Raw genomic sequence first — 17,275 nt, 5'->3', positions numbered from 1 at the left:
GTATTTTCATCCGAGTTACGGATTATTTTATATGATTTTTCAAAGTTTTAATAAAATTTTAGATTTTCTAAATTACTTTTAATTCAAGTCGACCAAGTCAATTTGACTAGTCAAAAGGAGAGCTGCGACCCACCCGTCATGGACTATTTACCTAAAAATTAAATAAACCTAACTTATTTAATTGGGGCCTACATGTCATCTACTATTAGACTAACTTAGCACTAATTAATACTACTAGCTCAACCTAGTACTAACAAGGGCCGGCGACAGCCCATCCGGCCACACGCACGGCACACACACAACACGCAACACACGGTGCTTGAGGTTAAAACTGTTTTCTGCTAACAAAAGATAGCATTTTGTGATTTTCATAATACTTAATACATGCATCAAATGGATTTGGTCCAATGGGATAAAATGGAGTTTGTCAAGTATACTACCTTCAAAAAATATTTTTGCTTCTGCTAATAGTCGTTTAGGCGCTGTTTAGGGGCTGTCTAGAGGGTTAGTTATTGTAGAAATTGAAAAGCTAGCTAGCGGCTATAGTAGCTAGCAGGAGTAGTACAGACGGAGCAATGGCAGTGGTGTGGCGCGGGAGATGCAGTGGCGGGGAGCGCGTTGGGAAGGCGCGGGCGCGCGCGTCGCCGCGGCCAGAGAGTGGCCTGAGGCGCGGCCGAGCGCGGCGTGCAGCAGCAGTGGGGGCGGCCGGAAAGGGAGGCAACAGCAGCATCGGCAAGCAGCAGGCGATGCAGCGTAGCAGGGGAAGGAGCGCAGCAGCAGTAGAGCAAGCAGCGGCAGGCAGAGGAGCGTAGCAGCCGCGGCAAGGCAGCACGCAGTAGCAGTGGCAGCTAGCAGGAGCAGGCGCGCGGACCGGGCAGACGCGAGCGCGCGGTCTGGGACGGACAGTGGCGCGGGGGAGCACGGCTACGGGCGCAGCGAGCACGCGAGGTAACTCGGCCGGACGCAGGGTACGGTGCGGGCGGAGTGGCCAAGGGCGACAGGAGCAGAGTTTCAGACGCGATGACGGCGAGCGCGGCACCGGCACTCCGGTGGCCAGTTGGCCCGGGGGTTTGGTCCTACAAGACAAGCGCGACGCGCCACGTCCGAAGGTGCAAGAAGCACGAGCACCTACGGCCGGTGACGACGGCGGCAGCGAAGCCGAGCGGAGGTCAGAGCACGGCTACGATGGTTGTTCGCTACAGGGCACATGCGGTAGCAGGGAGATGGGGAAAACATGGTGATGCTCACAGTGATGACGGGGGCAAGCTCGGGGAGGTGCAAGGGTGGTCGGAGAGGAGCTGACGGCGACGAATCCGACGATGATGCGGCGATGGCTGAAGGCGAAGAAGAACTCGATCCCGACGGTGCGGCGGAGTTGAGGTCGAGATGGTTCGCGTAGAGGACGTAGATGACGGAGGCGGAGCTCCCGAGCAACTCTAGGGGGTGGGGGAACGACGGTGGCCACGGGATTTGACGACGACGCACACCGGCTCCTCACATGTGAGCTCCAGATCGAGGGGAAATGAGGCGAGGTGGAGGAGGGGGATTGTGGCTAGGGTTTGCCACTGAGTGGTCGGGCAGGACTTGTAGGCGACGGGGAGGAGCTGGATGGCCAGCACGTGGCCGATCCGGCCATGGACGCCGCGGGCGCGTCCAGCGCGTCTCCTGTGAACAGGAGGTAGGAGGAAACCTCCTGGTGGGCTGGGCTAGCTACAGGCCTTTGGGCCTTAAGTGTACGGTAGTTAGGTTTCTTTCTCCTTTTCTTTTCTGTTTGCCCTTTTTCTTTTCTGTTTCTTTTAATTAGCTGCGGTTTTCCATTTAAAACTTGATCCAAATGAATTTTGTAAAAAGTGGAGCCTTGACACATAAATACTATGCAATAAGCTGCACTGCCACCAAAAGTCTAGTCCCCAAATAATCTAGTTTGATATTTTATTAATTAGTAAAGGCATTTAGATAAATATGTTTGCTACTATTTTATTTATATTAGAGCATTTAAACACTTTATAAAAATGTGGTTTCTTCACCTTTATTACTTAGGATTTATTTGTCCCAGCTTGAACATTTTAGTTTTAATGTTTGAAAACTTTTATTGTTTGCTTGACTTTGAATTTGAATTTGAATCGGTTTCGAACTAACTCGAGTTTATCAACAGTAACCGAGGTGACATGGCACCATTAGCATAGTTTTACTGTAGCTTGATTATCCGGGTGTCACATGCGATGATCTAACATGAGAGCAATGCTTATTGCTTTTGGAGTTCTTCTTCTTCGATCAAGGGATAGGTTCCGGGTCGGGAGAGCCTGGGAATAGTAGGGTGGATGTTGTTCCTCTTTTTCATTTGTTTTCATCCGTAGTCGGATACTGCTCTTCTATATGATGATTGCTATGTATTGATGAACTATTGTATTTATGTTGTAGCTTGTGGCGAGTGTAAGCCTTTATCTTGTATTCTCATCTATTCAGTACATGGTATGTTGTAATGATATCCACCTTGCTATGGGCTTGAAATGCGATTGTGCCTCAATCATGAATTCATCACGTGATGGGGATAGAATCGCATCTTGGGAGCAACAGCAACACACACAGTTTCCAGGAATAAACCGTGTTGGATTAATGAACAATCGCACACGACATCCTCTTGAAAACTGTTTGCATTAGGCCACCTGGCTCAAACGTTTACCACATAAAAAATGTGTGTGATGTAAAGCCTTTGCCACACAGTTTCTTCTACGCACGGTGTGTGATGCATTCAGTAACGCAAATGATAAAATTGTTAATACCGTGTGCAATGGTAACGCTATCACAAACGATTTAATGAGGAAAATTGTGTGTGATGTACCTGCAAAGAGAAACGTTTTCCTTGGAGCAACTGTGTGGGATGTATATACGAACAAAATCGTTTAGCGGGGACTGACTGTGTGGGATCTACTTACAACCCGAAATGATTTCGCCTGTACAATTGTATTTTTTAAGCACTACTGTACATATAACCGTATTTGATCGCTCGCCGGTCGCACACGATCTCATTTTGCCGAGCGTGTGTGCCAGGAGGGCATATCCCCAACGTTTTCTGGGTTGTGTGGGAAGGACCCCCCTATCGCCCACACCCAATAGGCGACGGTTCCAAATGCTATCGCGGAAAGGGGTTAAAAACCGTTTGTATAGCACCTTGTTGTACTAGTGTGGAACCGATCTCATGTGCGTGGACATGTAAGGTTGGTCTGGGCCACTTCATCCCACGGTAATGCCAAATCAAAATAAGACACTGGTAGTAAGATGTATGACCATCACCGTCCACAACTCCTTTGTGTTCTACTCATGCATATCATCTACGCACAGACCTGGCTCATGATGCCACTGTTGGGAACGTTGCATGGAAAACAAAAAATTTCTACGCACACACAAGATCAATCCATGGAGATGCATAGCTATGAGAGGGGGAGAGAATCTACATATCCTTGTATATTGCTAAGCGGAGGCGTTTATCAACGCGGTTGATATAGTCGTACTCTTCGCGATCTGATCACGATCCAACCGATCTAATTCCGAGCGGACGACACCTCCGAGTTTAGCATACGTGCGGCTCGATGACGTCTCCTCCTTCTTGATCCAACAAGCGGGAGAAGAGAAGTAGGTGGTATTACAACCAACACAACGGCGTGGTGGTGATGGTGGTGGTGGTGGAGCACAGACAACGCTTCGTTAAGAGGTCGCTGGGACGAGGCGGTGGAACTACAGAGTAACGGGAGAGAGAGGGGCGCCAAGGGCTTGGTGTGTCCTCTTGGGCGCCCCTCCCCTCTATATATAAGTGGAGGGGCGTGGGAAACAGCCCCTCCAGGCCCTAGGGCGCAGCTAAGGGGGAGAGGACTTGGACTCCAAGTCCAATCCTATTCCTACTAGGACTCCTTCCTTTTTTGCCTTCCCTAGCCACATGGGCTTTTGAGGACTTGGTGAGCCTAGCCCAATAAGGTCAGGGCGCTTCCCCACAGCCCATGATAGCCCTTGAGTCGTGGTAGGCCCATTTGTGGACTTCCGGACCCCTCCGGAATCCTCTGGAACCTTCTGGAAGCTTCCCGGTATAATACCGAAAAAGCTACACCTTTTTCCGGAACCCAAAATATGACTTCCCATATATAAATCTTTACCTCTCGACCATTCCGAGACTCCTCATGATGTCCGGGAACTCATCCGGGACTTCGGACAACATTTGGTTATCACTCATAAAATATTCCAATACTACTCTAGCGTCAATGAACGTTAAGCGTGCGACCCTGCGGGCCGGGAATTATATAGTCATGACCGAGATACCTCTCTGGTCAATAACCAATAGTGTGACCTGGATGCCCATATTGATTCCTACATATTCCATGAAGATCTTTTATCGGTTGAACCTTTATGACAACATACGTAATTCCCTTTGTCAGTCGGTATGTTACTTGCCTGAGATTCGATCGTCGGTATCTGTATACCTAGTTCAATCTCGTTACCGGCAAGTCTCTTTACTCGTTCCATAATACATCATCTTGTAGCTAACTTCTTAGTCACTTTTCTTGCAAGCTTCTTGTGATGTTGTATTACCGAGAGGGCCCAGAGATACCTCTCCATTACATGGAGTGACAAATCCCAATCTCGATTCACGCCAACTCAACAGACACCTTCAGTGATAATTGTAGAGCATCTTTTTGTGACATTTGATAGCACACAAGGTATTCCTCCGCTATCCGGGAGTTGCATGATCTCATGGTCTAAGAAACATGTATTTGACATTAAGAAAGCAGTAGCAATAAACTGAACGATCGTATGCTATGCTAACGGTTGGGTCTTGTCCATCACATCATTCTCCCAATGATGTGATCCCATTATCAAATGACAAACTCGTGTCTATGGTTAGGAAACATTAACCATCTTTGATCAACGAGCCAGTCTAGTAGAGGCTCACTAGGGACACGATATTTGTTTATGTATTCACACATGTATTTAAGTTTCCGGTCAATACAATTCTAGCATGAATAATAAAATTTTATCATGAATAAGGAAATATAATAATAACAACTTTATTATCTCCTCTAGGGCATATTTCGATCAGAAAATTCCCTTGAAGCGATGGCCTCTAGCAAGCTTTTGTTATAGTGTCAAATCCAGCTTTTGACCAGATCAGCAAGCAAATAGTGATTCAAACACTTATAATAAAAAGAGGTACGATATGAGGTATTATGCTTACAACCTTGTATTTGCGCTGGGATCAAATAATATATTAATTTGTGCATTGGAAGTCACACCCACCAAGATGTGCTTGTTACAGATGGAAGTGGGGCATGTGTCCAAATAACATCTTGATCGGCACGAGTCCTGCATCAAGAATCGGTTGTCCTATAACAGGCCCTATCCGTCGCGTGGGGTTGCCTCGATAATAAAGATGTTGAAATCAGACAAGAGCTTTGGGCATTTAATGACTATACCTCACTTCTCCCCAAGGATATGATCCATATTACCCTACTAAACCTTACTATCACCGGTGTTTGGTGTAACACTTCACGGTCTCCTTGCTCCTAGCCTCACCAGTGCTCGATCTCCATGATCCTGGGTACCTGCAGGGATGAAGATCGTAGATAAGACAAGAGACATATTCACGGAACAAATTTATTTCACACATACGGGATGTTCTGGCAAAATCTTCCATTGATCCCCTCAACAAATACCTCGGGTTGGAAGGCTTATGCCTCAACCCATACTTTACCGAACTACTTACACATGGAGATTAGATCGCAGGAAGAAAACATTGAAGAACACATCTTGAGATTAATTGATTGAAATATGTCTTACAATGGATGCCTTGTGCGATGCAAATTACAAGTATGAAGGGGATGGATGAGAACTATGGTGGTGGTGGAGATGGCTATGGAGATGGCGGTGGCTAGGGTTTGCGGATGGGGATGATGATGAAGAGGTTTTGACTTCTGTGATCGTCTCCCTGTTAACATTTTGATGGGGACCCTTGAATCAAAGTTGTTTAGGTGGATGATCTACCTCGGAATTCACACCATACGGGCGCTCATATGGGTGCTCACGCCCGTATGGAACACCGTCTTTTGTGCTGTCTTCGCGCATACGTCTCCTATTGATTCTTTCTTCCTCCATTCTCCTTCCATTCCATTTCCACACATGATTTCTTCCCTTTTTAGCCCATTTCCTATGGAAACACATCAAAGAGAGGATTCTTTGCATTCATTAGTCTAGTACCAATATCAGAGCAAATATCTCTTTTTAATTGAAATATCTCGGTTTAAACAAAGGTGAAACGAGTGTAAAAATATCACTCATCAACGCCCCCTGAGGTGCACCATGTGAGCTTGTGAGCCCACTAGAAGGAATCTGTGGCCCTCCTTCTCCTATATGAAGCCATTTTCCCAAGAAAAATAAATCAAAATAAGACTTTCGAGACGAAGCACCACCCTCTCGAGGCAGAACATGGGCAGGAGCACTTTTACTCTCCGGTGGAGCGACTCTACAGGGGATACTTCCCTCTGGGAGGGGGAAATCGAAGCCTTCGTCATCACCAACGTTCCTCTCATCGTGGGGGGACTCATCTCCATCAACATATTCATAAGCACCATCTCATCTCAAACCCTAGTTCATCTCTTGTATTCAATCTTTGTCTCAAAAGTTGAGATTTGTACCTGTGGGTGGCTAGTAGTGTTGAGTACATCTTGTAGTTGATGCTGGTTGGTTTATTTGGTGGAAGATCATATGTTCAAATTATTAATCACATATTATACTCCTCTGATCATGAACATGAATATGATTGTGAGTAGTTCCATTTGTTCTTAAGGACATGGGAGAAGTCTTGTTATAAGTTATCATGTGAACTTGGTATTCATTCAATATTTTGATTAAGTGTATGATGTTTTTCCTCTAGTGGTGTCGTGTGAACATGGACTACATGACACATTACCATTCTCGGGCCTAGGGGAAGGCATTGTAGGGTAGTAAGTAGATGATGGGTTGCGAGAGTCATAGAAGCTTAACCCTAGTTTATGCGCTATTTCGTATGGGGCTTATTTGGATCCATATGTTTCATGCTATGGTTAGATTTATCTTAATTATTCTTTTGTAATTGTAGATGCTTGCGAGAGGGGGTAATCATAAGAGGGTTGTTTGTTCAAGTAAGAACAACACCTTAGCACCGGTCCACCCACATAACAATTTATTAAAGTAGTGAATGTGAATCAACTAAACATGATGAAGGTGACTAGAAGAAATTCTCATGTGTCCTCGAGAACGCTTTGCTTAATATAAGAAGCACTTATGGCTTGTCCTTTGCAATAAAAGGATCATGCCACTTTGTTGTGCCTTGTTACTTTGGTTACTTGTTACTTGCTATCAGATGGTGGCACCCAAATAGCACCTCGTTGGCCGTGGCGAGCACGCCAAGGTGGTGAGGCATAGTAGATATGGACATCACCGAAGGACACGTGTATGTGCTATGCATGCCCCTCTTACATTGGACCTACTGTTTAGGGAGTTGTCGATGTCGACCTCATGTAGCAAGCCTATCTCGGCAGAGTACCTTGGTGAGGGAGTCGATTCTACGACCAAAGATGGTCTCCATAACTGATAGGCGCTTCTCCACCTTCTTCAACACATACTCTCATGTATCCTCCAATGCCAACACATAGGCGGGCTGCAAGATAGGATCATACACGGGAAATGCCAGTTCTTCCTCCATGAGGTGCCCACCTCCATGCCACCATCAACACTACAAGACCTCCTCGAACCCATGGAAGCTTCTCAAGAACAAAATTAGTGAGAGATAAAATAGCACCATGAACAACCTATAGCTCCAATGCCAAGATGATGCGGGAGCCACTTGAATGATCTTTCACGGTACCAAACAACTCATAAGAAGAAGCAATTGTCTCACTCAAGTGTCAAAGAATAGCGGAAAATACTCAAATCTATTGTAGCGGATAACTAGCTTGTTTACAAGGTCGCAATGCAAACCATGGAACTTGTGAACCTAGATAAAATCATAAAGATCCAATATGAATTTAGTACAAGCCCTTCAATCCACAAAGAAGAGCTAAAACTCAATGAAACTAGTGCCCACAACACTATACAACCTCACCGGTTGTCTACAAACATAAACTCAAAAATCTCACCCCCTCTTCACATGGAATAGTCGGGGAGTACTTATACTAGAGGAACATATTAGCTAGGTGTTAAAATAACTCAAAATTATGGACTTATTCATGAGTCCCAAGCTATAGTAGGAGCAAACTTGTTGATCAGCCCGCATTGTAATTAATTCCAGGACAGCTTGCACGGGAACTTGCATAACTTTTGACTCAAGGATACACCGTTCGTCTTGCATGTAAACTGACTTCACACGCCATCTTACTCATCCCTTAAAACATGCTAGAGCATTCTAGTATTAATTAAGTTTAGGTGGGAAGTTGCAGTCGGAAATCTGATGTGGCATTTCTCCAAAAATAGGCACCGGAAGCCTCCCAACATAGATAAGGTTTTGCCCATGTCTTCCTTTGGCTGCTGTAGTGGTTTAATATTTGTGCTAGCAAGAACCTAGCTCTTTGATGACTTGGTCATGATCTGCCCACATCACATAACATATGAAAGCATATGCTAATAATAAAGGAAGCACATCATGTGACTTTGTTTGGAGATTTTTTTTTTGCTATGGATTATAAAGCATAGTTTGTAGTGTTGGAAGCATTAGTTCCATATGATTGAAATAAATATGATGTACAAATGAAGCATTGTTTGTGGTAACAGAACAAATTAATGTGATATGTCCACCTAGAAATAAGTTTTCTCCTGAGGGAAGCAAATATTGCCTAGCACGTGGAAAAACAATTCTTACATTGAGGAAAATCTTAGTTGCATTGGAAGTGAATTATCAATAGAAACATTTTTTTCGCATATTGGAAACATAACGAATTTCTTACTATGTTGTATTGTGTTTTTGCTTGGACAAAATACTGGAAGCAAATTTTAGTAGCCCAGAAACAAATTTTTGCATGGTGAAAGTTCATCAAAAATAATATGATAGAGAAAAGAGTGGGAATTAAAGGGAACTGGAATTTTATAAGCGTGATTGTAGGAAGTTGTTATATGTAGGAAGCATTGATTTATATAAAAGCGACATGTACTACTAGAGAGACCTAAATTAAAAAGGACTAGTAATCAGCTTGGTGAAATCCGGCAGTGAATCACATGTAATCAACATTAATTAATTTATGTTTTGGGATCTCTCAATGGAAGGTGCAACTTATCCAACAGTTGCACGGGATGCAATCCAATGGCTCCCTATTGATAGGATGCCTAATGGTGCCGTTTACATTTCAATCTACTACCCCCATAAAAGGAAGAGAGGGCGGAGAACCAAATCATTTTATCCATTCAAACCTTCAATCTGATGGTCTACATCGCTTCAAAACACCAAACACGTTTTATGCTTTAATTACCCACCATGCCATTATGTTTAATTAATTACCCACCATGCCATTACCTTAATCCTCTCCTCTTTCATCACGCAGGAACAAAACCAAAACCGCTGCCCATGCCTCATCGCCAGCCACACCCCACGCCTTGCCCCACCTCTTTCCCTACAACCTCGCCGCCAACTACCGCCTCCACCTGTGCCTCGATCTCCATGCGCCACCGTCCGCCGGACCGCCTCGACCTGTGCCTCTCCGCGCGTCGCCGGACCACCGGGCCCATGCGCCGCCGGCTTGCCTCGACCTGTGCCTCTCCACGCGCCGCTGTATCGCCACGTCCACGCTCCAGCCGCCCGGCCGCGTCGTCCACGCACCACTCCTCGCGGCTGCCATATGCCCGACGAGAGACCGCCGGCGCACGCTCATCCCAACCGCCACAGCCCACCTCCTTCGCGACATCCACCCTCGCCCATCCCGAAACCGTAGCTGCCGCCGGCGGCTCATTCTCCTCCGTCACCTTCTCCACGGCTACATCCCACCCCGCATGCGCGGGTGCGAGCCACCGCGCGGTCGCCGCCATGGTCGCAGCCCCGACCAAGGTCGGCACCGCCATGCTGTCGGTCGAGTTCACCATCGTCGTCTTCAACAAGGAGAAGATCTCCCTCGCCAGCCACGAGTACGTCCGCATCCTCCCATTCCTCCCCCTCCCCCGGAGTTCGCCTTTTTTTGGATGTCGCGCTCCAGTGAAATGTCAGACGACGTGTGCATTTTAACCATTTCCTCTACGGGCATCTTGTTCGCAGATATGAGGTCGTGGCCCGTGGCGGCGTCGGCATGCAGAGATCCTCAAAATTCTAAAAATGCAATTCGTTTTCAGTTATCTCTCCCCACCTTCTGAATTTTCTTTATAACCCGTGGACACAGTTTAGTCCTATGTTTTTGTGAGTTTCTGTCGAGTTTCATTGGATATAAATCTGTTTGAAAACTTACTGTACTATCTTGGCTGTTGGACTTTAGTTTCCAGTCCACTGGTTCGTCCCCAATTCGTCGATCCCTGCTAAAACTGAAGGTGAACTATTCGTTTTTTCATTCTATAGAAACAGAGTAGCATATGTTGTTAGTACTTATCCTATTCAGTCTGGTGGCCATGCCGTGCTCTAACAGAGTTTTCTGATGGTGTTTTTGTAGGTTCCGGAGCAGGACCAAGAGAGACTCTTTGGTTTCGGCCCAGAACATGAGAGACTCTTTGATTGAAGCCAAGTCTAACATTGCCGTTAAGCTTAGCTATTCAAATGTATCCCACTCGAGCTACACCGCCAATCGTCGTTAAGGTTAGCTATTCTCAGGTTTTTTCTGGATGCTTGAATAGTGGGACGTAACTAAGTGCTACAACTACCTGAACTATCTTGATTATAGATATATTTGCATTATTCAATGACTGAAGTATATCCTGATTGATAGGTAGTTCTAATGTTCATACCCAGAATTTATTGAGCTCATTTTAATCTTTCGTTTGCATGTCAATTTAAGTAGGAAGATGACTGTGACCATTAATGGAGAGATCTTGTGAAATTTCAACTAAATATTAAGCCTGATATCAAATAGTTGGAAATGCTTCTCGAATCTTCGTCCAGGCTGATGGCACACTGAACAAGTTATGCCATGTATGACGTCCCATCTTCTTTGATTTTATTTACTTCTTGTGATTGGCCTAATCGTACCTGCGGGACATTCAATTTTGATTTTTCTTTGTGGGGATTTAGTATTTTTATTTAGTTGTGAGGTTAACTTTATTATTGCGCAGACCTCATATTCTTGCATGCTTGATTCAGTTCTTGACTTGTATCTATTCATTCTTGTGTATTGGTTCTCCCAGAAGGCGCATTTGAAGGAAGAGAAGGTGGCTATTAATAACTTCGAAAGATGAGATGAGTGACTTTTTTGCTTACATCAGGCATGCTTGATTTCTATGGAGATACTCCCTATGTTCCTTAATGTAAGTCTTTTTAGATATTCCAATATAGACTAATACGGAGCAAAATGAGTATCTGCACTCTAAAATATGTCTATATTCATCCGTGTGTAGTCCATATTGAAATCTCTAAAAGGACTTATATTTAGGAACGGAGGAAGTACATGGTTAATGCTCTACCGAAGAATGTGCATGCAAGGCACAATTTTAGATTGGTTTGCATTTTATGGGCAAAGTTGTTGGTTTTCGTAGCATGGCAACCTTCAGATGTTGATGCAAAAGACAAGCGATGCGTTACTTGGTGCAGTTTTCATATGGTCTATTTAATTAGCTTTTGTCTGATGTCGTCATGGTACAAGGCATAATTTTGCCAAATGTATTGCTTGATATACTGGTAGGAAACATAAACACACCTACATGAACTGTTTCAAGCTTTGCTTTGCTTTGCTATGTTCTTAACTTCCAATCTATGTTATTAACTTCCAATAGCATATTACATGAAATATTCATTGCATCTCATTTTGCACCCTGGTCCACTCACCAAAAAAGGGGCAGCCCACAGTGTTTTTGTAAAGAACGCAATGAAGCAAAGTAGAATCTTGTATTAACTTGTATCAATCTTATTTTTGCAGTACTTTTGCATGTAGTAATCTTGTTTGTGCCTTTGGAAGCGAGGAGATCCAGACTGAAACAAATGCAGCAAGGAAGATATTTACTACAGACAAACATGTGCACTGCAGTTCTGTTGAGAGAGATTAAGTCAGGTGCACAATTGTTTCGGGTAATCTTTTCTTTTGTTGACATGAATTTTGTTTACTATAAACAGATTTGTCCGTAGGATTTGAGGCTGCAACTAGCAGATCTGAAAAGCATTTTTTTTTCTTGCTTCACTAGGAATCTTATGGGAAGTAGTGAAACTATGATTTGGCCCTGGAGGCGTCACCTAACAATTGTGCTTGCCAGGTTAGTTTCCGTTGTCAGGAAGATGACCTTAATGCATTGGTAAGATTTGAGGTTGCTCTCGTCCATAGGTACAGAAAAAGGGTACTAATATTTACATATTCTAGGCTTGCTGATGAATGTCGCACTTTCTTAGTCTTCCATATCACCAATATTTGAAATGTTTATTTGATGTGGATGCACCATAGAGTAGTGTTCTTCATTTGATGTTGCTTTTAATTTTCAATGTTCAGTGCAATACAACAGTATGGCTCTTGCCGAGAATTTCAATCTGAAGCTAACTGGTATTGATGTTGTGCAACATCGAACGTTCAAATCTTTAGAATCAGTGGACAAAGTAGTTTCTTGTACATACTAGATCGGACAATCCTTTTCTGTTGGAAGTATATTGTTGGATCTTAGATCAAGAGGATGGTATTTTTTTTTGAAAAGGAGGGCAGCCCCCGGCCTCTGCATCAAAACGAAGAGGACGGTATTGAACTGGTCTTTCATCTAATTTTCTTTTTAAGGAACCAATTTTTTATAGCAAAGTTAGTACAATGGGCGAGAAATCAGCTAATTCGTTTTCTTGTTGCTGATAAAGAATGTTTTAGGATAATGTTTGTAGCTAGACTTTGTGCATAGATTTGTACTGTGGATGTGTAGAAGGAACCACATTGTTGGTACCTGAAGGCACACTCAATAAGATTATCTACCCTTTTATTATTTGGTTTGCGCCAAACTATCATACATTCCATTGCTTGGTTGGTCATGTAGGTGACAAGTGATGATCTACTTACTATAAGTCTACAAGTGGATATATTTTCTTTTCAACTCTTGTCACCTTGGTATTATTTTTTTGTTCTTCAAGACTTGACATGGATGACATCTAGGGGCAAATGGAAGTTATGTTATCCATATAGACAAAATGAGATCTATCTTGAAATGCAGAAGGTTTGTGCATTATAGTTTTATTGGGTGATCGTGAGAACCAGCGCCGAGGAGATGTTGCGGGTCATCGAGGAGTACATCACGCCATATGTTCATGCTCGCTCGTCATCGTGGCAGTCGCCTGCTATCCTCGGTAGCTACCGCTGCTGCTGAGGGGTACCACCGACGCTCATGTGATGGATCGCTTGCATGTCACCGGTGGGGAAAATTAGGGAAACTTAATAAAGTATAGTTTGATTATTTTAAATGTTGAGTTTACCTCACATACTCTGTGTATCTATATAGTACGCTTACAATATTTTCATATTATGTACTCCCTCTGTAAGCAAATAATATAAGATGTTTTAGGTCACTACTTGTCCAAAGTGTGAGGTGAATTTTCACTTGAAGATGAGTGCATAGTGTCAAAAAAACGTCTTACATTATAAGACGAAGGAAGTAGAAATGGAGGTAGTAGAAAAGAAGTGAGAGGATGTGACAAGGATAAGATGTGCGATATGTTGTGGAGCAACATGGTGATAGAGAGGACGATGGAAGTAATAATAGTTAAGACGTGATTTGCATATCCAAAAATTAAATTTAACAAGACGTGCATTGCACGTGCACGATTACTAGTACCCACAAATTAAACTCATTAAGCGTCGCCAAATGGGCGGCCAACCAGCTATGCCATGTGGCGCAAGCTGGTTGGCCGTGGTGAGAAAACTTTTGGAATATATTATTTTAGATGTAGGTGATGATTTTTTGAAATGTTTTTTCTTTTTAGATGGAGGTGAGGGCCCCACGTATTTTTTAAATGAGGGCTATGCAAAGCTGGAGGTTGCGGTGGTAAATTTTACCTCCTTTTTATAGATGGAGGTGAGGATTTTTTTTCCTGAGATGTATTTTAGATGGAGGTGAGGACACTATGTATTTTTGTAAATGAAAATGTTCGCATTGCTTCCTCTTAAGTGGCGCCACAAGGTGTCGCCCCAATCACTAGTTTCATGCACCAGTAGTCACACACCTTTGACCTAACCTTGTGTGAATTGAATTATAAAATAGTAAAAAAGCTAACCGGCAAACGTTCGCTAGAAGCCTAGCCGTGGTGAACGGTTCCCCTGGCATTGCACGGATCACGGCGGAAGGCCAACGACACGTAGATCAGCTAAAGGTGTTCGTTGTGATGAGTTTCCTGGCAAATGATCACTTTTTTCTCCCAAACTTGAGACCGCCTGCACGAAGGTGTGCACCCTTTACCACTTGGACTGAAGCAAGTTTTGTGCACACATGTACTTAAACCTGTTTATGTATCTTTTGAAGTTAAATTTTATTAAAAATAAAAAACCAAAAATCTAGAATTCTTTCTATTACTGAAAGAAAAAAAGTCCTTTTAAGGGATTTTTTTCAAACTTGCCATGTGCATATTTTATTATATGCAGCATGTCAATTTCTATATGGCAATTTTTTATTAAGAGCATGTAATTCTAATAATTAGTACCTTGGCATTTTTACTATTAATAGGATGGTAGTTTAATTATTAAGAGCATAGTAACATGGCATTTCTTATAGTCAAGACGACGGCAACTTTATGATTAAGAGCATGCCATTTTTATTATTAATAACATGGCATTTTTATCAAGAGCTCATTTTTCACCACTCGCTCTTTTCGTTTTCCTTACTCTTCCCTGATTTCCCTTTTAAGCTGAGTTTGGGGATGCTTTGCGTGAACCTTCTACCGGTTCATCGGCACTGATCTGCATTCTACTTTGAGACCCTAGTCGTTATCCCCCTTTTAATATGAATTGGTAGTGCTTCTGCGGTTGCGTGTCAAAAATTGGATAAACACTTTAGCTAGGCTTCAATGACATCTAGTAGTATTATTGTGTGAAAGGTATCCGTGGGCAGCTAGTTTTATTGTGTGAGATGTTTCATGTATGGTTAGATACCTCTCCCTAGCTACGTACCCACAAACCTGTATACGTATTAAAGTACACATATAACGGTTATAAAAAAGTACACATATAATCTAAGTTGGTAGGCTACCCGGAAAAAAGAAAAGAAAAAGAATACGTAAGTAGATTCGTGCGTGTAGTACGTCCCTAGGCAGTCGTGTATGGTTGCAAACATCGGTTACCCAAGTATAAAAAAGAGAGTATATGCATGTGTTCTTGTACGCAGAGCATGTACGACAAACTCTTGGCGGCTGTGGGTCAGGACTCGTATCACTATTTGTAACCCCAAATTCAGCAAATTTCTATCACATCACATCACATCACATGTATTATCACATCAGTACATCACATCACATGTAATTAACTAGTTAGTTGTTGTACTTAGGGATATGCGTTCAGAGCGAGCTATTATTAGCACACTGAATGGCTGAACACCATAAGTTCATTACTAAAGATAGATGACCTAATAATGCACTCTTTGGATACATTGTATCCAGAATGTACAAGAGGCTCATGCAGGACAGAGATACTTCTGGATTTTGCAATCTTGTTGTCAACACAAGGACAATGTTTTCTTCTGGCTTCATCTCAACACTAGGGGAATGTTGGAAAGAAAGAACATTTACCTAACTAATGATCCCAACACGTTGTGTGGAGTCTAGAGATTGTCTATTTTTCAGTGCCCATTTTCAGTTGCATGTTGGAACTACTTGTGTTCAAACTAGGCACCTTTGACACGAACAATTTAGGATAGTAAGACTAAGCCCTTTCTCAGCCCTCTCATGTTCCCAGTCACTTTGGCCGTCAAATTTCATGCCAGCGTCAATTCTAGTTGTCAGATGTGCGGTTTATTCCAGCCTACACCGCTTATTTTTTTCCTAGTCCAACTGTCCTAAGGGGTTGATACCCAGGATAAAAATCTAAGATTAGATAAGTCATTTGAAGCCTAGATTTTTTTCCCTTCAACCCCACTCTCCCGTGAAACCATAGGAGCTTGGGTGGCGGTGTCATCGATCTCCTTGTCGGGGCTACGATCCTGACAATGAGTACTAGGGGTACGAAAAAGGGGCAGCGCCTAGCTATGGCGCAGGTGTAACACTTAGTGTTTAGCGAGTTCAGGCCCCTCTCGGTGGAGGTAATAGCCCTATGTCTCGTTCCTTGAGGCTTGGTTTTTCTTGAGGGGTATGATTACAGAGATTTCTTAACTCCAGCACAGGAGGAGTGCGGCTTATATAGAGTGAGCTGCAACTCCATTGCTCCCATGTCGCAGGATCACTTAATGTTCATAACTACAACAATTACAGGTATAAAGCGCCACAACTACAACAATTACAGGTAACAGTATCTATGACTCTACATTAAGGATGTCTTAGGATTCCTCAACCGTTGCAGCTCCTACATTGCCCCTCCACCTCCCCTGTACAAGTGGTGGTAGTCGTGCCGATTGAAGACTGGTCACCGAGTGACGAGTGGACTTCTTGTTTCATGCATCCGAATGCGACTGTGGTCTTGAGACCTACCAATGATGGTGTGGGACCCTAGGTGGACCACGTATGACAGGTCCTTGACCCTACCTATAGTAGGTGACCTCATCACTCCTCCCTGGCAAGATCACATGCCCCATCTCCCTCTGTTCGCTGCTTCGGTGATGGGAGGGAGCGAGGAGCATGCCGTTTTCGACTGGTGATGGTAGGATGAGGTTTTTAGTTTGGATTTTAGTCCCTAGTCGTCGGTGGTGAGGCAATGGCGCCGCTGTCGGCATGGAATAACTCCTCTTCACCTCATCCTCATCTAATGGTGCTCCTTGGCATCTAGCTAGACCTAGGGCGTTATGGATGCCCTCTACAACATCTTCTTCTCAAGGCCAGATATTTGTTACGCAGGTCACGGTTGTCGACGTCTCCTTATTTACATTAGCGAGTTCCCATCTGCTGCTTCTACAAGCTCCTAGGATTCAACAAGTTTGCCCTGCTGGGGCCCAGAGGTAGCAATGAGCTTTTCTCATAAAGCATCGCTGGTGG

Source organism: Triticum urartu, chromosome 5A (assembly GCF_056163025.1).
Source record: "Triticum urartu cultivar PI428250 chromosome 5A, HENAU_Tu73, whole genome shotgun sequence".
NCBI lineage: Eukaryota > Viridiplantae > Streptophyta > Magnoliopsida > Poales > Poaceae > Triticum > Triticum urartu.
The sequence above is the reverse complement of the archived record's forward strand: the minus strand, read 5'-3'. Positions refer to the sequence as shown.